This window comes from Schistocerca americana, chromosome 1, assembly GCF_021461395.2.
Source record: "Schistocerca americana isolate TAMUIC-IGC-003095 chromosome 1, iqSchAmer2.1, whole genome shotgun sequence".
NCBI lineage: Eukaryota > Metazoa > Arthropoda > Insecta > Orthoptera > Acrididae > Schistocerca > Schistocerca americana.
Genome location: NC_060119.1, coordinates 711,403,849 through 711,428,432, shown reverse-complemented (window position 1 = coordinate 711,428,432; position 24,584 = coordinate 711,403,849). Strand labels below are relative to the sequence as shown.

The 24,584-nt window shown below is 45.5% G+C and overlaps 1 protein-coding gene and 1 pseudogene across 1 annotated transcript in view; one reads left to right on the top strand and one right to left on the bottom strand.

Annotated features, from left to right (window-relative positions):
• LOC124593761 (transmembrane protease serine 9-like) overlaps positions 1-24,584 on the top strand; it is a 108,133-nt gene that overhangs the window by 57,601 nt on the left and 25,948 nt on the right. The window lies entirely within an intron of this gene.
• Positions 15,831-15,948, bottom strand: LOC124557680 (annotated as a pseudogene).

The window sequence follows — 24,584 nt, the reverse complement described above, 5'->3', positions numbered from 1 at the left end:
TATACTTATTTAACCAGTGCCTTCAATTAAGCGACTTCTAATCAAGCTGCGGGCCTATAGGGTATCGTCTCAATTGTGCGACTGGATTCGTGATTTCCTGTCAGGAAGGTCGCAGTTAGTAGTAATAGACGGCAAATCATCGAGTAAAACTGAAGTGATATCAGATGTTCCCCAGGGAAGCGTCCTGGGACCTCTGCTGTTCCTGATCTACACTCCTGGAAATGGGAAAAAGAACACATTGACACCGGTGTGTCAGACCCACCATACTTGCTCCGGACACTGCGAGAGGGCTGTACAAGCAATGATCACACGCACGGCACAGCGGACACACCAGGAACCGCGGTGTTGGCCGTCGAATGGCGCTAGCTGCGCAGCATTTGTGCACCGCCGCCGTCAGTGTCAGCCAGTTTGCCGTGGCATACGGAGCTCCATCGCAGTCTTTAACACTGGTAGCATGCCGCGACAGCGTGGACGTGAACCGTATGTGCAGTTGACGGACTTTGAGCGAGGGCGTATAGTGGGCATGCGGGAGGCCGGGTGGACGTACCACCGAATTGCTCAACACGTGGGGCGAGAGGTCTCCACAGTACATCGATGTTGTCGCCAGTGGTCGGCGGAAGGTGCACGTGCCCGTCGACCTGGGACCGGACCGCAGCGACGCACGGATGCACGCCAAGACCGTAGGATCCTACGCAGTGCCGTAGGGGACCGCACCGCCACTTCCCAGCAAATTAGGGACACTGTTGCTCCTGGGGTATCGGCGAGGACCATTCGCAACCGTCTCCATGAAGCTGGGCTACGGTTCCGCACACCGTTAGGCCGTCTTCCACTCACGCCTCAACATCGTGCAGCCCGCCTCCAGTGGTGTCGCGACAGGCGTGAATGGAGGGACGAATGGAGACGTGTCGTCTTCAGCGATGAGAGTCGCTTCTGCCTTGGTGCCAATGATGGTCGTATGCGTGTTTGGCGCCGTGCAGGTGAGCGCCACAATCAGGACTGCATACGACCAAGGCACACAGGGCCAACACCCGGCATCATGGTGTGGGGAGCGATCTCCTACACTGGCCGTACACCACTGGTGATCGCCGAGGGGACACTGAATAGTGCACGGTACATCCAAACCGTCATCGAACCCATCGTTCTACCATTCCTAGACCGGCAAGGGAACTTGCAGTTCCAACAGGACAATGCACGTCCGCATGTATCCCGTGCTACCCAACGTGCTCTGGAAGGTGTAAGTCAACTACCCTGGCCAGCAAGATCTCCGGATCTGTCCCCCATTGAGCATGTTTGGGACTGGATGAAGCGTCGTCTCACGCGGTCTGCACGTCCAGCACGAACGCTGGTCCAACTGAGGCGCCAGGTGGAAATGGCATGGCAAGCCGTTCCACAGGACTACATCCAGCATCTCTACGATCGTCTCCATGGGAGAATAGCAGCCTGCATTGCTGCGAAAGGTGGATATACACTGTACTAGTGCCGACATTGTGCATGCTCTGTTGCCTGTGTCTATGTGCCTGTGGTTCTGTCAGTGTGATCATGTGATGTATCTGACGCCAGGAATGTGTCAATAAAGTTTCCCCTTCCTGGGACAATAAATTCACGGTGTTCTTATTTCAATTTCCAGCAGTGTATCTACCGCTTCAGCGGACAGAATCAACTAGTGACGGACTGTCTGCAAGTTGGTGAGGGACTCAGGTGTGTCGCGCTGAAGAGTGAGTTACGAAAGACGCTTGCGCTATAGTGGCCGTCATTAAGGTAATATGAGAACAACTTTACGGAAGCGAGTCGAGAATGATGACAATAAAGAATGAAAGTCAAATAGGGGCAGAAGAAGAAACTCCTTCGCTTAATCAAAGAGTGTACAATACTGCTTAAGATAAGAAACAATGTAATCAGAGAAGATGCTAATAGTTTTAGTCTCTTTTCCTAGTTTTTTCTATCCTGTTGTACGAGGTTATTTCATTTTAGCTCTGTAGATTGATGCCCCCCACCTCGCTCCTTGGGGCACAGTAAAATAAGCAGATAAAAAAATACCATCAAATACAGCATATTTTTTGCTCCAAAACCACTAAAAATGCTTGTATGAAACTGGTTGCTTCGGTGTGCAAAGGAGGTTACTGATGTTCGTCTTCAATGCTAGAAATGATACTTTAATCATAATAAAATCAGCTGTCGGCATCTTTTTAATTTAACGTTTGCATAAACAAAATTTATGTAATTGCCAAACGCAATACAAAGAAATGGCATACTATCGAAAGAAATGTTTCGGCGGAACAGTTTCAGTTTCTTATGGTTAGTTCTCACTGTTCGAGAACTTCGAAAAACAATGAGAAACTTAATCATCAGTCACTCTCTTACGGCATATAGTCTACTCCTAATCACTGAGTCTACTTAACGGCAGCGCCTGTGTATCCCAACTTACAAGTTGAATAGAGTAGTGGTCCCTGCACGACATACATCTAATTTCATGTGTTTAAGTTCGACTGTTTTCATTCTATGAAACGAATCTGCTTATTTGATTTAAAATGGTGTAATATCTAGGATGAGTTGGTATATCTGCACTATCTGATCAAAAGTTTCCGGACAGCTCTACGTAATGCGGAACTCACTAGATGCCACGAGAGGTGGATACACCGTTATGGAAGGACGTTGCAGAGAAGCAACAACAGCAGAGCGGGGCGATCAGGAAAGCTCAGTGACTTCGAACGTCGACTAATCACTGGATGTCACCTAGTTAACAGATTCAACAGCGACATTTCAACACTTCTCAAGGTGACCGACGCGACTGTTGGTGATGTGATAGTGAATGGAAATGCAGATGAACAGCCACAGCCAAACCGAGACCAGACAGGCCTCATATACGGACATATGGGAGACCGTCGAGCTTTGTGAGGGGGTTGTAAAAACCTCGCACGAAATCAGGGTAAGGAATCACTCAGTTCCAAAATGCTACCAGCAGTCCAACTAGCGCAATGACTGTGCGTAGGGAGACAAAAAGGCATGGCGTAAAATGGCCGAGCAGCTCCTCATAAGCCACACAGTTCTGCAGTCAGTGGCGGGCGACACTTGAGGTTATGTAAAGAGCGAAAACTGGGCAGTGGATGACTAGTAACGAGTGAAACTTCCTGGCAGACTAAAACTGTGTGCCGGACCGAGACTCGAACTCGGGACCTTTGCCTTTCGCGGGCAAGTGCTCTACCATCTGAGCTACCCAAGCCAGGAAGTTTCATATCAGCGCACACTCCGCTACAATGTGAAAATCTCATTCTGGAAACATCCCCAAGGCTGTAACTAAGCCATGTCTCCGCAATATCCTTCCTTTCAGGAGTGCTAGTTCTGCAAGGTTCGTAGGATAGCTTCTGTAAAGTTTGGAAGGTAGGAGACGAGGTACTGGCAGAAGTAAAGCTGTGAGGGCGGGGCGTGGGTCGTGCTTGGGTAGCTCAGATGGTAGAGCACTTGCCCGCGAAAGGCAAAGGTCCCGAGTTCGAGTCTCGGTCCGGCACACAGTTTTAATCTGCCAGAAAGTTTCATACCAGCGTACACTCCGCTGCAGAGTGAAAATCTCATTCTGGTAACGAGTGATTCGGCCTGGTGAATCGTGCTACACGTGTGGGAATTCGATGTAATTGTTTGGGTTTCGCGAATGCCTGGAGGCCGTTACCTGCCATCTTCCGTAGTGCAAACAGTGATGTGTGGAGGAGCTGGTGTTACAATATGGGAATGTTTTTCGTGATAATTGTGTGATCCCATTGTTGCACTTAAGAAAACGCTCTTGCATATCGTCGTGGAATAGTTCGGAGACGAAATCCTCTGTATCAGCATGACTATGCATAGTGTCGTAAAGCAGCACCTGTGAGACAATGTTCTGTGGACAGTAACATTCCTGAAATGGACTGGCTTCTCGAGAGCCCCGACGTGAAACCAGGGAACACCTTTGGGGTGAGTTATAACGTCGAGGACATTCCAGGCCGCAGCGGCCAACATCACTACCTTCTCTGGTTTCGGTTCCTGAGGAATACATTCGGAAACATCACTGAAACCGTCCCCAGGACAGTTCAAGCCGTCGTAAAGGTGAAGGGTGGACACACCACACAGTGATGTCCACCACTAGGATACATTTGATCTATGTTTCCTGTATTGTTTCCCCTATTGTATTACGAGGGTCACTCCAAAAGAAATGCACACTATTTTTGTAAAAATACAGTTTTCATTCTGCATGTTTGAAAGTTTTACAGTGTGTAGATACATCCTTCCCGCTTGTTTTCAAATTTAGTTCAACCTGTTCCCGTGAGTGGCCCAGTCACAGCATGTCTTCAAGATGGCTGCTACACTTGACATTCGTCAGAAGCAACGTGCTGTCACAGAATTCCTGTGTTGTGAAAACGAGACAGTGGGAAACATCTACAAGAGGCTGAAAAAGGTGTATGGAGATGCTGCTGTCTATCGCAGTACAGTTAGTCGGTGGGCAAGCAGGTTACGTGATGAAAGCGGGCACGGCAATATTGAGGCCTCGTACTGGACACACTCCAGACAATGTGTACAGAGTTAACGAATTGGTGACTGCTGACAGACCCATCACAGTGAACGAATTGTCACGCTACGTTGGGATAGGGGATGAAGTGTTTGCAGAATACTGAAAGTGTTGGCGTTAAAAAAGGTTTGTGCCAGGTAGGTTACCAGGATGTTGACAGTGGCTCACAAAGAAACAAGAAAAACGGTATGCAGCGAACATTTGGAACAGTACGAGATTGGTGGAGATGAATTTCTTGGAAGAATTGTGACAGGTGATGAAAGATGGCTCCATCGTTTTTCACCAGAGACGAACAGGCAATCAATGGAATGGCATCATGCAAATTTACCAAAGAAAAAAAAATTCAAAACCACACCTTCTGCTGGAAATGTTATGGCTACGGTGTTTTTCGATTCCGAAGTACTCTTGCTTGTGGACATCATGCCAAGTGAAACCACCATAAATTCTGATGCATATGTGACGATACTGAAGAAACTTCAAGCTCGACTGAGTCGTGTTCGACCACATCGGCAAAAGCAGGATGTTTTGATGTTGCACGACAATGCACAGTCACATGTCAGTCAACAAACCATGGAAGCGATCACAAAACTCGATGAACGACACTTAAACACCCGCCTTACAGTCCTGACCTGGCTCCATGTGACTATCATCTCTTTGGGAAATTGAAAGACTCTCTTGGTGGAACAAGGTTTGAAGATGATGACTCCCTTGTGCACGCTGCCAAGCAGTGGCTCCAACAGGTTGTTCCAGAATTTTACCGTGCGGGTATACAGGCGCTGGTTCCAAAATGGCGTAAGGCAGTTGAGAGGGATGGAAATTATGCGGCGAAATGAAAATATTGTTCCTAAAGTATGAATCTACGCACTGTAAAACTTTCAAACATGTAGAATAAAAGATTGATTTAAAAAAAATAGTGTGCATTTCTTTTGGAGCGCGTGTTTCTCGTTGACGCAATATGCACGATGCATTAGTGTCTCTTACTGTTCGGAAGTATTGTAACTACAGACGGAGAACAGGCTAGGTCATGTCGACATGATATTATTTACTGCTTATAGAGACACTGTCGCACTTACAGAAATGCGGTTTCGACCTTGAGCCAGCGAGACTCATTCGGAAGATTCTGTTATTCATTTTCCCTCTTATCTATTGTCGTTGTTAAGTACAATTGTTATAATGAAATGCGGAAGATAACTGTTGAGACATCAGCGCTCGTGGCGCAATAGCAAAGTGACAGCAATCACAGCAAGGCATTCTTCGCCCTTCGGACGCCTCTAACGATTATAACTTCGCACTTTTGTCCGGGAGACACTTTGACCTTGTTGCTTATCGATATAATTAGCGTTCCAATACACCCGGTAACAGACGATGTTGCCACCTTAAGATTTGTGATATTTTCCATGAATCGTGTAACAATGAATAAATTATCTCATCATGTCATTGACGGCATTGGTATCAGTAATTGCAAAACCCATCAAAAATGGTGCATGTTAATGGACGTAGATAACATGCTATTGTTCGACCTTCAGTCTTTGGTATGACTGCGATTTAATCTGCCACGAATATGTAAGATGCGTAAAACGTAATTGTTTTAAAAGAATATACTGTCAGATTTTCTGCGTACCGTTTACATAATCTGTAGTCGACAATCGGGAGGAATGCTGCATACGAATATGTGCTGTAAACCCTATCAAAGACGCTTGACAACTTCTAAATTTGCAGTGTGGTTCCGCAGTTAGAGGCGTTATTCCTAGTAATCATTAAATGAACGTTTGATTCACATCTGTATAGCCAGCAAACCACATCAATCAATGACGCCTGAAAATTTGCATATTTGAAGATTGATTGTAGCGTCAGAGGCGTTGGACGGCATGTGTATGTGTGTCAAACCATTCCAGGACGGAAGTAGCTGTCTGAATTCTACCGTATTTATCGTGGATATCGATTTTATATATTTATTGGATGTCTTATTTATTGATTAGCTTAGGATGGTGACAAAAGTTCAGCATGAGAAGTGAAACGTACAAAAATTGAATTGATTCACCCAATTAATTAATTAAATAAGCAAGTTTGTTTAGTTGGGTTAAAGGCTTTCAATATCGATGTTGTCAGGCCCTGTACGACATTATTATTGTTACATAAAAGAATATGGGAAGGAGCCGGCCACCCTCTAGCTCATGTCTGTTTAAACTTGCACGTACGTACGTACACACACACACACACACACACATATACAGGGTGTTACAAAAAGGTACGGGCAAACTTTCAGGAAACATTCCTCACACACAAATAAAGAAAACATGTTATGTGGACATGTGTCCAGAAACGCTTAATTTCCATGTTAGAGCTCATTTTAGTTTCGTCAGTATGTACTGTACTTCCTCATTCCAACGTGATCAAATTGTAAATTTTCACAATCAACATGTGTGGGCTGAGGAGAATCCGCACTCAATTGTGTAATCACGTCATCAACACAGATTTTCTGTGAACGTTTGGGCAGGCATTGTTGGTGATGTCTTGATTGGGCCCCATGTTCTTCCACCTACGCTGAATAGAGCATGCGCCTTTACAAGTACGACACAGCATGTGGTTCATGCACGATGGAGCTCCTGCACATTTCAGTTGAAGTGTTCGTACGCTTCTCAACAACAGATTCGGTGACCGATGAATTGGTAGAGGCGGGTCAATTCCATGGCCTCCACGCTCTCCTGACCTCAACCCTCTTGACTTTCATTTAGGGGGGCATTTGAAAGCTCTTGTCTACGCAACCCCGGTACCAAATGTAGAAATTCTTTGTGCTCGTATTGTGGACGGCTGTGATACAATACGCCATTCTCCAGGGCTGCATCAGTGCATCAGGGATTCCATGCGACGGAGGGTGGATGCATGTATCCTCGCTAACGGAGGACATTTTGAACATTTCCTGTAACAAAGTGAAGTCACGCTGGTACGTTCTGATGCTGTGTGTTTCCATTCCATGATTAATGTGATTTGAAGAGAAGTAATAAAATGAGCTCTAACATGGAAAGTAAGCGTTTCCGGACACATGTCCACATAACATATTTTCTTTCTTTGTGTGTGAGGAATGTTTCCAGGAAGTTTGTCCGTACCTTTTTGTAACTCCCTATATATATATATATATATATATATATATATATATATATACACACTCCTGGAAATTGGAATAAGAACACCGTGAATTCATTGTCCCAGGAAGGGGAAACTTTATTGACACATTCCTGGGGTCAGATACATCACATGATCACACTGACAGAACCACAGGCACATAGACACAGGCAACAGAGCATGCACAATGTCGGCACTAGTACAGTGTATATCCACCTTTTGCAGCAATGCAGGCTGCTATTCTCCCATGGAGACGATCGTAAAGATGCTGGATGTAGTCCTGTGGAACGGCTTGCCATGCCATTTCCACCTGGCGCCTCAGTTGGACCAGCGTTCGTGCTGGACGTGCAGACCGCGTGAGACGACGCTTCATCCAGTCCCAAACATGCTCAATGGGGGACAGATCCGGAGATCTTGCTGGCCAGGGTAGTTGACTTACACCTTCCAGAGCACGTTGGGTAGCACGGGATACATGCGGACGTGCATTGTCCTGTTGGAACTGCAAGTTCCCTTGCCGGTCTAGGAATGGTAGAACGATGGGTTCGATGACGGTTTGGATGTACCGTGCACTATTCAGTGTCCCCTCGGCGATCACCAGTGGTGTACGGCCAGTGTAGGAGATCGCTCCCCACACCATGATGCCGGGTGTTGGCCCTGTGTGCCTCGGTCGTATGCAGTCCTGATTGTGGTGCTCACCTGCACGGCGCCAAACACGCATACGACCATCATTGGCACCAAGGCAGAAGCGACTCTCATCGCTGAAGACGACACGTCTCCATTCGTCCCTCCATTCACGCCTGTCGCGACACCACTGGAGGCGGGCTGCACGATGTTGGGGCGTGAGCGGAAGACGGCCTAACGGTGCGCGGGACCGTAGCCCAGCTTCATGGAGACGGTTGCGAATGGTCCTCGCCGATACCCCAGGAGCAACAGTGTCCCTAATTTGCTGGGAAGTGGCGGTGCGGTCCCCTACGGCACTGCGTAGGATCCTACGGTCTTGGCGTGCATCCGTGCGTCGCTGCGGTCCGGTCCCAGGTCGACGGGCACGTGCACCTTCCGCCGGGGGTGAAGCTGACTCCTGCACGTGGTGCCCCTGCATAGGTACTGGACTAGATTCTCCAGTACTGAACTGAACGTCAGCATTCCAAAAGCATTGCATTATAGGTTTCACTATGAATGGAAACCAAAGGTCTTTATCAAGACCTCACCTTGTGATTGTATCAATCAACATAGAAGGATTGTCTGTTGCCAAAGAAGAACTCCTGCAACATATTGCCAAGGAACCTAGGTGTGATATTTTATGTATACAAGAAACCCATCGAGATGACACCATGAGAAGACCAAAAATCCTTGGGATGAAACTGGCAGTTGAGCGACCCCATAGACAATATGGCAGTGCTATCTTTGTGAGGAACGATATAGCTGTTCTCTCTACCTCACTTACAGAATTCAACAATATTGAAATACTGTCTGTAGAACTGAATGGTTGTATTGTGTCGTCAATTTACAAACCCCCAGGAGCAGATTTCCAATTTTCACCTACAGACAACTACACCAATCAACAAGCTCACTTTATTGTTGGAGATTTCAATAGTCATAGCAGTGTTTGGGGTTATGCTGAGGACGACAGTAATGGTGAAGCAGTTTTGACTTGGGCTGATACCAACCATCTTAATCTTGTCCATGATAATAAACTCCCACCATCTTTTAACAGTGGGCGTTGGAAACGTGGGTATAACCCCGACTTAATTTTTGTTAGCGAGAACATAGCTCACCAATGCAGAAAAACTGTTCTAAATCCGATACCAAATACTCAACACCGCCCCATAGGCTGCCAAGTGTTTGCAGCCATTACTCCTAGAATCACATCATTCCGAAGGCGATACAATTTCAAGAAAGCAGACTGGCAGAAGTTTGCTGATCTCCTTGACTCAGAAGTTTCACGCATAGAACCCTCAGTTTCCAACTATGATGAGTTTGTAGAAGCCGTGAAAAGATGCTCAAGACTCTCAACTCCCAGAGGCTGTCGAGTTAACTACATACCTGGCTTGACAGAAGAATCCGTGAAGCATCTACATAACTATATCCAACTTTTCAATGATAATCCTTACAGCATTGAAACCTTAACTGCTGGCCAAAATTTATCCTCAGCCTTAGCCAAATCCAAAAAAGAACGATGGATAGAGCTACTCGAGAACCTTGATATGTCTAAAAGCAGTCAGAAAGCCTGGCAGTTGCTGCGACGCCTGAACAACGACCCTGTCCACAATCATGGCCATGCAAACATTGCACCAGATCAAATTGCTCATCATCTAGTTCAGAATGGAAGGGTCAATTGTTCTAAAGATAGAACAAAACTCAAAAGAGAACCTGAACGTGAAAACAACCATATATCAAATGACTTCATCTTACAAGAACTCAGAACCGCAATTCAGAAATGCAAAAATGGTAAAGCGCCTGGTCTAGACGACCTAATGATTGAGCAAATTAAACATTTTGGTCCCATCACGGAAAGATGGCTTCTGCAATTCTATAATGGTTGTCTGAAGCGGAAACAGATCCCTGCCATCTGGAGGAAAACTAAAGTTATTCCCTTACTAAAACCTGGAAAGGGTGCAGCTGATCCCAAGAACTACCGACCGATTTCGCTCCTTTGCCATTTGTATAAAATCTATGAAAGAATGTTGCTAAATAGACTCACTCCCATTGTTGAAAAACAACTCATACCTCAACAAGCAGGTTTCCGACCTGGAAAGAATTGTACAGCACAAGTCCTTAATTTGACTGAACATATTGAAGAGGGATATGAAAAAGGATACATTTCCGGGGCTGTCTTCGTGGATCTCACAGCAGCATATGACACCATTCAACATCGACAATTATTGCACAAAGTCTACTACATCACTAGAGACATTAATTTCACCAGAACTGTGCAGACACTTTTGGAAAACCGGCGATTCTATGTGGAGTTCCAAGGAAGAAAGAGTAGATGGAGAAGTCAAAGGAATGGCTTGCCTCAGGGTAGTGTCCTTTCCCCCATATTGTTCAACATATTTACAAATGACCAGCCTCAACCTTCTCTTACAAAGAGTTTCATCTATGCAGATGATCTTGCCTTAGTCACACAAGCCAGAGATTTTGACACAGTAGAAAACCAGCTTACTGTTGCTCTCAAGGACCTATCTGAGTACTACAGAGTCAATAACTTAAGACCGAACCCTGCTAAAACTCAAGTTTGTGCTTTCCACCTACGCAATCGAGAGGCCTATAGAAAACTTACAGTGTTTTGGGAAGATCAAGAGCTTGAACATTGTTTCTACCCCAAATATCTGGGTGTCACCTTAGATCGAACGTTGACCTACAGAAAACACTGCACTAACACCAAGCAGAAAGTTGCTGCTCGTAACAACATCCTGCGGAAGCTCACTGGCAGCGTTTGGGGTGCAGATCCCAAACTACTAAGAACATCAGCCTTGGCCTTGTGTTATTCCGCAGCTGAATACGCATGTCCTGTATGGTACAAGTCATCTCATGCAAAGCAGGTTGATGTGGCCCTGAACGAAACCTGCAGGACAGTAACGGGATGCCTCAAAGCTACACCTATTGATAAACTCCATAAACTAGCAGGTATTGCTCCTCCAGACATAAGGCGTGAAGTCGCAGCCAAACTTGAGAGACATAAAGCAGATCATAACACCGATCACCTGCTACATGGATACCAGCTACCAATTAGTAGACTCAAATCTAGGAGGAGCTTCATGAGAACTACTACACCCCTCACCGGTCGGACTGGAGCAGCCAGACTATCTCAGTGGACAGCAAAATCTGACAGTAACGATTGGATGACTCCTTCTGAGACCCTTCCTCCTGGTGGAAATCAAGTCTGGACAGTGTGGAAGTCTCTAAATCGGCTCAGGAGTGGCGTCGGACGAACTAAGGACAATCTGTTTAAATGGGGCTTCATGAAGGAATCTTCCACCTTGTGTGACTGCGGAGAAGAACAGACAACCAAACATTTAATTAACTGTCCTAGATGTCCTGTATCATGTTCCACACAAGAGCTTGTTGATGTTTCAGACAATGCTGCTGCCGTTGCACAATTTTGGGCTAATACCGTTTAGTTTGTTCTTTTATGATTTGACCTGATTTGTTATATTGTATATATTGTAAATATTGTTGTAATGTTTTTGACTCGAAATAAATAAATAAACCTTCCGCCGACCACTGGCGACAACATCGATGTACTGTGGAGACCTCACGCCCCACGTGTTGAACAATTCGGCGGTACGTCCACCCGGCCTCCCGCATGCCCACTATACACCCTCGCTCAAAGTCCGTCAACTGCACATACGGTTCACGTCCACGCTGTCGCGGCATGCTACCAGTGTTAAAGACTGTGATGGAGCTCCATATGCCACGGCAAACTGGCTGACACTGACGGCGGCGGTGCACAAATGCTGCGCAGCTAGCGCCATTCGACGGCCAACTCCGCGGTTCCTGGTGTGTCCGCTGTGCCGTGCGTGTGATCATTGCTTGTACAGCCCTCTCGCAGTGTCCAGAGCAAGTATGGTGGGTCTGACACACCGCTGTCAATGTGTTCTTTTTTCCATTTCCAGGAGTATATATATATATATATATATATATATATATATATATATATATATATACGCACAAAGGCAGTTGAATTATTAATTGGCCAATTTTTGTAAAATTTCATTAAATAACCTAATTAAATTCAGAGATGAATGTGGATGGCTTATACCACAACCAAATGTTCCACAAAGTATTTTAAGTAGGAGATATTTAGCACATAAATGATTAAAATACACACAACATCTAAACACAAGAACGCTCCTCTGTCATCGTCTGAAACAGAATCGGGTGAAATATGTTGGTAGTACGAGGGCGTGCTGGAAAATAATGAAATAATGCCTGCGACTTTTTTGTGTGAAAACTCTTAAAGCTGTTTAAATTATGCAAACTTTGTTAACATTTTACATCTTTACTCTTCATGTCTGCATATTTATTTCACCCTAGCGACAAACATATTTCTCTCAACGAGGAACCTGTTCGTCGATATGGTCACTGTAGAATGTTTGACTTTGTTGATGGAGCCACACCTCTGCTTGCACCGCAACATCACTATCTAAGTGAGGCCTTCGAATGTGTTCTGTAAGCTTCAGCAGTATATGAAAATCGGATGGGTGAAGTCGAGACTGTACGGAGGATGGTCGATGAGCGTGAAGCCAAGGCGTCGAGTTGTTGCAGGTGGCGCAGCGCTCTTGTGTGGTCTGGGGTTGTCATGCTGAAGTAGAGTGCTCCATGAGTGGACGAACTCTTTCAGTTCCTGCTTTCAGTTTTCTAAGAGTTTTGTGGTACCTTGCGGAGTTTATGGCGGGGCCTTTGGGCACGAATTCCAAATGCACAACATCTTGAACATCCTAGAACACTGTGAAAATGACTTTGCCTGCTTATGGCATGGTGTTGAACCTTTTTGGCGTCGGTGATCCTTTGTGACGGAACTGCACTGAAGCTGTTTTGTTTTCGGGTCCAAAATAGTGAATCCAGCTTTCATCAATAGTCATAGTATTGCTATGGAACGCAAAAGAAATTGACATATGTCAAATTTCCTCTGTTTCATGTCACGAGTGGACATTCGAGGCACGAAGGTTTTTGTACTGCATTTCTGCAATGATGCCTGTACACACACTCGTGATATGCCACACTTACCTGACAGGTGTCCCCGTGTTGTCCAACGACTTTCTGTGATGAGTTCACCAATCCGGTTCCGCTGAGTCTCGTCGGTACTGTGTGCGGTCGTCGACTAAGAGAACTGTCACACATGTTCAGGTTAGCATCATTGTTTCCTTCATTACGAGCACGAAGAATCCAACCTCGCACGTGACTGATGTCGATACAATTCACACCGTGGACAGCTTTCTTGCTTCTATGGATTTCAAATGGAGGCACGTTTTCTTCGGTTAGAAACTTCATTACAGTACGCTGTTCTTCACACACAGACATAATTACGTTGCACACTGCCATGTTACACGCTACAATTCCGAACTCTCTAGCGCAGAGGATTGGAGCTTTGTCAGCGAAGTGGAAAAATCGACGGAGCAACATGCATGACATTTGATACCTCAACCGATATTGAGAACAGAGTAAAAAATACGGAGATATTACTTTTTAGTACGCCACCGTACATACCGTGCGTTACATACAAGCTCCGTTCTTGCCGGCCGAGGTGGCCGAGCGGTTCTATGCGCTACAGTCTGGAACCGTGCGACCGCTACGGTCGCAGGTTCGAATCCTGCCTCGGGCATGGATGTCTGTGTAGTCCTTAGGTTAGTTAGGTTTAAGTAGCTCTAAGTTCTAGGGGACTGATGACCTCAGAAGTTAAGTCCCACAGTGCTCAGAGCCATTTGAAAAACGCTCCACTCACATATGAACGCTGAACCATGTCTTAATGGAATTTGGCCATCATGTAACCACGTAAAAAGATCATTTATTCGTTGTTAATTTCATATGCAGAGTCTTATTACAGCAAACACCAGGCTCGTGCTTTTCCACTGGCACACGGCTTGTTGCCTCAACAACTCAGTAACTGTCTGTGGGGAACTCAGCACAGCAATACACTGACGGAAAAACAAATCTTAGGCGTGTTTCTACGTCTGAAAGATGATGTCTCTTCAAACTTCGCTCCAGTCGCATAAGAATGGCGGTAGTAGCGACACTATCAGAATGCAAATCAGACCGTTGTGACGGTCGTGAGCGTGACTTACCTTCGAGATTGGAATTTATGAACTGATGCTAGTCAGGGCATAAAGGCAGAAAAGACGCCATTATCAACACGTCACTGAGTTTGAACGAGGTCATGTAGTAGGGTTACGAGAAGCTAGATGCTCCTTCTGCGACGTCAGAGAGACTTGACAGGAATGTAGCCACTGTATATGATTGCCAGCAGCGATGGTCCTGGGAATGCACGGTCGCAAGGAGACAGGGCTCCAAATGGCCATGTGGCACTGCCGATAGGGAAGACCATCGTGTTCGTCGTATGACTGGTGCATCGTACTGCATCTGCAGCAACAATTTGAGCAGCAGTTGGCACCACAGTCGCACAACGAACTGTTACACATCGGTTACATCAAGGACAGCTCCGAGACAGATTCACTGTGGCGTGCATTCCACCGAGTCCAAACCACCGCCAGCAGCGACGTCGGTGATGTCAAACGAGACCTCGTGGGAGGGCAGGGTGGAGGTCTGTTGTGTTTTCTGATGAAAGCTGGCACTGCCTCGGTGCTAGTGATGGCCGTGTGTTGGTTAGAGGGAGGCCGGTTGAGTGTCTGCAACCAACCTGTCAGCGTGCTAGACATACTGGAGCTACACCTGGAGTTATGGTCTGGGGTGCGATTAAGTATGACAGCAGGGGTGGTCTCGTTTTTAGCCCGCGCACACTGACTGCAGATTTGGACGTCAGTCTGGTGATTCGACCTGTTGCGCTGCCATTCATGAGCAGCAATCCAGGGGGTGTCTTCAAACTGCATAAGCTCGCCCACATATCGCCGTTGTAAACCCACATGCTCTACAGAGTATCAACATGTGGCCTTGGCCTGTTCGATCACCAGATGTCTCCAATGGAGCGCAAATGGGACAGCATTGGACGTTAACTCCAGCATTATCCAAAACCAGCATTAACCGGCGCTGTATTGACCGACCAAATGCAATAGGCATGGAACTCCGTCCTAAAAACTGACATCCGGCAAACATACAACACAATGCTTTCACTTTTGCATGCCTGTATTCAACATTCTGGCGGTTACACCGGTCATTAATGAACCAACATTTCATATTTGCAATGGCTTATCTCGCGCTTACATTAACCTGTCATCTTGCAAATGTTAAATCACTTAAATGTGTTACCTAGACAAATATATTCCAGATTTTTCATGAAAACTAAAACTAAACGCCTCCCGAACAGGCCATTAAGGCCCAACGGTACCGACAGGCCGCCGTGTCATCCGCAGCCCACAGGCGTCACTGGATGCGGATATGGAGGGATGTGGACAGCACACCGCTCTCCCAGCCGTATGTTAGTTTCCGAGATCGGAGCCGTAACTTCTCAATCAAGTAGCTCCTCAGTTTGCGTCACAAGGGCTGAGTGCACCCCGCTTGCCAACAGCACTCGGCAGACGGGATGGTCATCCATCCAAGTGCTAGCCCAGCCCGACAGCGCTTAACTTCGGTGATCTGACGGGAACCGGTGTTACCACTGCGGCAAGGCTGTTGGCGATTTTTCATTACTCTACATTAATTATTTTCTAACGTTTCGATTTCTTTTCCGTCGATGAATAATCGGCTACTCGGAAGCCCCTGCACCGCTTTATTTGCCGTTGATTCAGACATGTCCAGGTACGCAGCAGAATACCGTTTTTCCATCACTGCAGTAACTATTATGATGTATCCTGGATATTTTTGGCAGTTCTGTCTACTGAGTAAAGGTGCTGTAGGAAATGCGGAGCAGATCGAGAACCCGAGTAAATGAAGAACTTCATGTTTGGCTCACGTCTTTCCTATTCCATGCGATTAGGTTCACTAACAACGACATTGAGTTCACTTGTGACAGAAATCCAGAAGATAGAAATACAGAAATCAGTTGTGAAGCAAAACAATCGCTCTTACTATACTGCAGTTCACACTTCAGGGTAACCGGCCGGAGTGGCCGGCCAGTTCTAGGCGCTACAGTCTGGAACCGCGCGACCGCTACGGTCGCAGGTTCGAATCCTGCCTCGGGCATGGATGTGTTTGATGTCCTTAGATTAGTTAGCTTTAAGTAGTTCTAAGTTCTAGGGGACTAATGACCTCAGCAGTTAAGTCCCATAGTGCTCAGAGCCATTTGAACACTTCAGGGTAAAAATCTACATCTAAACTGAAATGAGCCCCATGTGCTTTCTTCTATCAGAAGGTGCATTACTCGAATTCCAAATTCCCCGTCATGCCTGGATTTTGTGCATATAAGCGCTTATGATGCGAGTGAGGAATACAGGCGACAACACAACGGAGCGACGTCTGTACGAAGGTACAGGTGTGGAACGAAAATAAAACATCGTGAAAAACGCAGATTTGAACATGAACGTAGATGTTAGCCAAGGTTGCAAGTTTCACTGTTGTATCTGACCACGAACGATGCCTGTGCAGTGTCCTCAAAACTTTGTAAATGTCAGTCGTGTTCAAACCAGTGCTCCGTGTTCTGTGTACTTGTGAGTGGATAATGTTAGAGCTAAAGAATACAACGTGGACAAATTGGTGGTGCTTGTGGAGTGCGTGCTCCCGGAACCGAGGTAGGCGAAGTGTTTGGTGTTTGAAGAGGCACCTTATCGAAGGTTTACACAGCATCCAGGGAAAGCAGAAAAGAGTCATCCGCTAAGTCACGGTGCAGATGCATGTGCATGTTGGGTAATCGTGACAAGGCGACCATTCGAGAGGCTCGTGAACTACAGTTACAAAAGTCATCGCAGAACTAAATGTCGCAGTCGCAAAGCGTGTCAGCACCAAAGCAACAGGGGGGAGCTCCATAAGTAGGCTTTTATGCTCCTTTACCCTCGTATATCTTTGACTAGTTTTCTCTCTGCTACTATGTGCAAGCTAGACCACGCCCACTTTCATTGGTATTTAGGCCCCTCTCCGACGACCGACTCCTCAGTCGGCAGGACTCAGCAGGACCAGCCATACCTCTGAAGATGTCCAACGTAGTATTGGACGAAACGTTAGGAATAGAAGAATTCCATGGACCACGGCCATATAACCCGAAAGAATTATCAACAACACCACAAGACCTGAGCTATGGAGAAATGGAAGAATGTCATTGGGTCGTATTAGTCTTGTTATACAGTGTTTCCTACCTCTGGCCGAATTTACGTCGCAAGAGAGAAACATTGCGGGAGTTAGGCTGTAATTTCGGCAACCATATCGTGGCATTCCATGGATCCCATGGTTGCACTGCGAGGTTGCATTACTGCCAAGGGTTATGTGATGATTTTACATCTACATCTACATCTACATTGATACTCCGCAAGCCACCCAACGGTGTGTGGCGGAGGGCACTTTACGTGCCACTGTCATTACCTCCCTTTCCTGTTCCAGTCACGTATGGTTCGCGGGAAGAACGACTGTCTGAAAGCCTCCGTGCGCGCTCTAATCTCTCTAATTTTACATTCGTGATCTCCTCGGGAGGTATAACTAGGGGGAAGCAATATATTCGATACCTCATCCAGAAACGCACCCTCACGAAACCTGGCGAGCAAGCTACACCGCGATGCAGAGCGCCTCTCTTGCAGAGTCTGCCACTTGAGTTTATTAAACATCTCCGTAACGCTATCACGGTTACGAAATAACCCGGTGACGAAACGCGCCGCTCTTCTTTGGATCTTCTCTATCTCCTCCGTCAGACCGATCTGGTACGGATCCCACACTGATGAGCAATACTCAAGTATAGGTCGAACGAGTGTTTTGTAAGCCACCTCCTTTGTTGATGGACTACATTTTCTAAGCACTCTCCCAATGAATCTCAACCTGGTATCCGCCTTACCAACAATTAATTTTATATGATCATTCCACTTCAAATCGTTCCGCACGCATACTCCCAGATATTTTACAGACGTAACTGCTACCAGTGTTTGTTCCGCTATCATATAATCATACAATAAAGGATCCTTCTTTCTATGTATTCGCAATACATTACATTTGCCTATGTTAAGGGTCAGTTGCCACTCCCTGCACCAAGTGCCTATCCGCTGCAGATCTTCCTGCATTTCGCTACAATTTTCTAATGCTGCAACTTCTCTGTATACTACAGCATCATCCGCGAAAAGCCGCATGGAACTTCCGACACTATCTACTAAGTCACGCTGATCACGGCCACCCCACTGTACAGTATTGGTTCCCCAATGGTGATGCTGGGTTTCAAGACGACAGGGCTTCTGTTCACACTATTCGCATCATCAGGGTCTGGTTTTCACAGCGCGGGGGTGAGTTTCGCATCTCTCCTGAGCACCACACTCGCCAGATCTCATTATTATCGAACCTTTGTACTCTACTTTGAAGAGAAGGATGCGCAATAGCTATCCTCTTCCATCATCGTTAACTCAACTTGTTACTACACTACTGGCCATTAAAATTGCTACAACAAGAAGAAATGCAGATGATAAACGGGTATTCATTGGACAAATATAATATACTAGAACTGACATTTGATTACATTTTCACGCAGTTTGGGTGCATAGACCCTGAGAAATCAGTACCCAGAACAACCACCTCTGGCCGTCATAACGGCCTTGATACGCCTGGGAATTGAGTCAAACAGAGCTCGGATGGCGTGTACAGGTACAGCTGCCCATGCCAGCTTCAACACGATACCACAGTTCATCAAGAGTAGTGATTGGCGTATTATGACGAGCCAGTTGCTCGGCCACCATTGACCAGACGTTTTCAATAGGTGAGAGATCTTGAGAATGTGCTGGCCAGGGCAGCTGTCGAACATTTTCTGTATCCAGAAAGGCCCGTACAGGACATGCAACATGCGGTCGTGCATTATCCTGCTGAAATGTAGGGTTTCACAGGGATCCAATGAAGGGTAGAACCACGGGTCGTAACACATCTGAAATGTAATGTTCACTGCTCTAAGTCCCGTCAATGCGAACAAGAGGTGACCGGGACGTGTAACCAATGGCACCCCATACCATCACGCCGGGTGATACGCCAGTATGGCGATGACGAGTACACGCTTCCAATGTGCGTTCACCGCGATGTCGACAAACACGGACGCGACCATCATGATGCTGTAAACAGAACTTGGATTCATCCGAAAAAATGACGTTTTGCCATTCGTGCACCTAGGTTCGTTGTTGAGTACACCATCGCAGGCGCTCCTGTCTGTGATGCAGCGTCAAGGGTAACCGCAGCCATGGTCTCCGAGCTGATAGTCCATGCTGCAGCTAACGTCGTCGAACTGTTCGTGCAGATGATTGTTGTCTTGCAAACGTCCCCATCTTTTGACTCAAGGATCGAGATGTGGCTGCACGATACTTTACAGCCATGCGGATAAGATGCCTGTCATCTCGACTGCTAGTGATACGAGGCCGTTGGGATCCAGTACGGCGTTCCGTATTTCCCTCCAGAACCCACCGATTCCATATTCTGCTAACAGTCATTGGATCTTGACGAACGCGAGCAGCAATGTCGCGATACGATAAACCGCAATCGCGATAGGCTACAATCCGACCTTTATCAAAGTCAGAAACGTGACGGTACGCATTTCTCCTCCTTACATGAGGCATCACAACAACGTTTCACCAGGCAACGCCGGTCAACTTCTGTTTGTGTGTGAGAAATCGGTTGGACATTTTCCTCATGTCAGCACGTTGTAGGTGTCGCCACCGGCGCCAACCTTTTGTGAATGCTCTGAAAAGCTAATCATTTGCATATCACAGCATCTTCTTCCTGTCGGTTAAATTTCGCGTCTGTAGCACGTCATCTTCGTGGTGTAGCAATTTTAATGGCCAGTAGTGTATTTTGCAGGAAGAATGATATAACGTTCTCTTGAAAACCACACACTACTTGCATTTGTCCATTACGAGACGACCGGAAGCTGTTTTGAATTCCAACGGTTTTCCTACGCCGCACTATGCATGCTAGTGTGTTGTGGTGTTGGAATTTTCAAGTTTTTGACCCCCATCCCCCCGTAGCATCTTGGCATACGCTGACGAATGGTAAATAGAGGCTCCGCACCTACGCAAAGAGATGCTGTGTGAGATGTACTGTAAGCCGCTGCAACCAGCGTATTGCCCTGATTCTTAGCTAAAGCAGGTGACCGACTTCGGTTCATTTGTTGCATACTGGGAAAAGAGTGCTTACGAAACAGTCATGCGACCAATCCTAGAATGCTATTCGAGCATTTGCGACCCACACAAAATTGGACTAACAGAAGATATCGAACATATACAGAGAAGAACGACAGGAATGGTCGCAGGTTTGTTTCCACCAGGCGAGACCATCACGGAAATGCTGGCAAACTTGAAATGACAGTCACTTGAAGCTATGTGCCAAGTATCCCGTGGAAGCCTATTTACAAACTTTCAAATGGCTCTGAGCACTATGGGACTCAACATCTGAGGTCATCAGTCCCCTAGAACTTAGAACTACTTAAACCTAACTAACCTAAGGACATCAACACATCCATGCCCTAGGCAGGACTCGAACCTGCGACCGTAGCGGTCGCGCGGTTCCAGACTGAAGCGCTTAGAACCGCTCGGCCACCACGGCCGGCTACAAACTTTCAAGGACCAATTTTAAATAATAAAGCTAGAAATATATTACGAACACCTATGTATAGATCTAGTAGAGACCGCGAAGACAGTGTTGCACTAATTACAGCGCACATACAGGAATTCAAGCAGCGCTTCTTCCCGCGCTCCATACGCGAATTGAACGGGAAAAAACCATTATACAATGGGAAGAACTCCCTGCCATGAAATCCTCATTATTTTTCAGAGAATGAATATGAATGTAGACATTTTTGCGTAGAGAGGGAAACGATCTGTAGAAAAAAGTTAGTCTTCCATGACAGCTTCCCACTTGTTCAAATAGACTTTTTCTTTGCTATCTAAAGGGCTGCTAGGTCCTCTCCCGATCAACTTAAACCTTCGTAGTGACGTGCACCTACCCGCGGTTGTAGAGCGAAATCGTTGTCCCACCAGGGGAGAGGTCACCTCTTCTTCTGACCAAAGATATTTCGTATTTTCGCATCAATAGCACAATGGATTAGGATAATAATATAGTCTACAGCTCCAGGGTGTTCAAACGTCAGTAGTTGGTTGTACAGCATGCAATTCATTGATTACCCATTTTGGCGGCTTTTTTCGGGTAATGCTTTCCCTAAAATTAGTAACCAGAATGTAAAGTGGGATCTCAAGTGGAGATTGGTACCAGCTTCCCACCGAACATCATCGGCGAAGGTTAAGAATGCAGCAGTGGAGGTCCCTGTTGTTGAGTCTTGACTGCCATGACCTCCAGCTAACAAAATGAGTCCCTCGAATTCGCGACCTATGAAGCAGATGTTTGCGAAGCTTTCTTAGATGCTACACCTGCAATTCATTTCTCTGAATTCATATGTACTGCGGTTCGCAGCACTACGACAACTATTCACCAGTCCTCGAAACTGGGGAAGTGAGGTCTGGAAGTTCCATACTTACTTCCCTATTGTGTACACGCATCATCTGGATTGAATGGCACTCAGCACGTTGGACTAGAAAAGGAATTTGGCCAAACAGAAGCTGTCATCTGTTCTAGTGCTGTCGAGTTCGTCACGTACCATAAATTTATTTGTTTAACAAGTCTGGAAGACCCGTACCGGAAAAATGCTATGTAGTCACATGTATCCAATTGCTTAGAGTCATCTGTAGATGTTGTTCCACATTTGTGGCGATTATTTCAAACTACGCTTGAGAGCAGTAATCAGGTTGGAAGGGGTATACGTTGTAGAAGTTATGCAGAGATGAAGAGGCTTGCTCAGGATAGACAAGCGTGGAGAGCTGCATCAAACTACCCCTCAATCTGAAGACTCCAACGAAAACATGGTGAAGAATGCAACACGCTTAAAATATTTTGTTGAGAAAGACAACTTTTCCCACTAAAATGCTTCGTACAAAACCAACTTGCAACGTAAAATAGCTTTGCGACATAAGAATTATATGACTGCCGGCCGCGGTGGTCTAGCTGTTCTAGGCGCTTAGTCCGGAACCGCGCGACTGCTACGGTCGCAGGTTCGAATCCTGCCTCGGGCATGGATGTGTGTGATGTCCTTAGGTTAGTTAGGTTTAAGTAGTTCTAAGTTCTAAGAGACTGATGACCACAGATGTTAAGTCCCATAGTGCTCACAGCCAATTATATGACTAGAGGCTTACAGTACTTTTGATGCACATTCCTGTAAGTTTTGTAACTGTAGGAAATGTCAAAACTAGTCCTCTGTCAAAAAAAAAAAAAAAATTACTATTAGACACTGTCTGCAAAGATAATTCCAGTAGGACCAGAAGGCGGATGATGGATCAGTGCCTCCTACACCGGAGCTACAAGTGCGTAATGTTTTCACTGGTGTATAAGACTCGGACCAGGCGATGGTTTACTGTTCGCCTCAAATTCTTTGCTACACAGTATACTGTATGGGATACGTATTACAGACGAAAGAACTGTAATTATTCTCGCCTGCCCTATCTGGTGGCACACGGCTAATCAGGAAATTAATTCATTTGAACACTACTGCAATAAAAGATTCTCTCTGAATTAATGAATAAGGAGGCAGATTCGTCGTTTGCCGTATTTAACTCGAGCATTGAATTCTCGTCTGTGTAACTGCCGTACAAGATAGGATCTAATATGCTACATACTGTGTCTCCATAATAATTCTGGAATCCCTTAAACATCATCATTTCTGAAACTGACATATTTTCTGAACTGGAAGAGATACTTTAAGAACACATAACATGACGTTATACTTTAATAGTTAAATATTTTTATTGCTGCAAAGTATACAAATACCTTTGTATTAAGATGACTGTACTCTACCAAAAACTAAGGATGAGTGAGCTTTAAAAATCGCCGTAATTAATTTCATGTCATTCTTTAGCAACCCCGAGTTTTGTCAGTATTAGTAAGGATTCATATTCTGCACCATCGATTCCTCTGCATCGTTGCATAATCTCTGACGAAAACCAGAAGTAACGCGAATTATCTAATATTTCGTAAGATGTGTGTTATAACAAGTGATTAAAGTGACATTTCCATAACAACTGGGACATGCTCGGACATTCCCTTGTTTACGAGGGAGTTTCAAAAAAGATTCATCCCATTTTACGAGCCTATAACTTCTATATGACTGAAGATAGAAACTGAGGGCGAATTTTAACTTACGCACAGGACTAGAAAGTATTTGGTTTCAAATGAACCATCGGATTTAACAAGAGTAAATCATTTACGGGCCTGCACTTGCAACCTTGTTGTACTTTTTATAACTGTATTTAAGATCAAAGTTTTCACTTAGGGTACCTTCCCCAGATTTTCGAAGTGGCCTCCACCAGTCGCATGACATATACACAGAAGATACAACCGCCCAAATTTTTGTCTAGAATTGTTCCCTAAACTGCAGTTGCCAGATCTGTACAACAATCATTTCTTACATGAAGCAGAAAGTAAAGGGACAAACAGTTCAAGAGAAAAATTAAAAGAGTGTGTTGCATAAGCACCTCTCATAAAATTAAATCATATAAATGTATCGCCAACTTTTCCTTCTGAAATTAAAAAGATTATATATTCTCTCAAAAATGAAAACTCATCTGGATTTGATGGCGGTCCATTAGAGTACTAAAGATTTGTTCCCATATAATACGTACTGTTCTACCTGGAATATCTAATGCGTCAGTAGATCACAGCATTTTTCGGAGAAACGGGAATATGCTATTGTTAATTACGGTATGTTGATGATTTTTATACTTGTTGACCATCTAGCTACAACTGAATGAAACATTATCTTCGTGCCATATCCGTTTCGCCTTTACTCTTTGCAAGGCATATCCAGTGGCAGGTTCCGTGGATGCTGTTCTATATGCGTAGTCTTGTTCCATTTTTTGCGCTGTTATTCGTATAACTGCCATTTGACTTTTTGTTTTCCAAACTTCAGAGCACTAGGAACTGAGAACTTGTTTCTTGTGATCAAAACAGAGGACGACAGGACTACAAAAGTTAATGATGCTGTTGTCAAAGCCCTCTATAAGAAATGTGATTGAAGAGATGTCAGTAACTACCGAACTGTTTCACTAGTGACATTTTCCAAAATATTTGAGAATAGTATCTAGCCTGAACAGTAATAATATTCTCA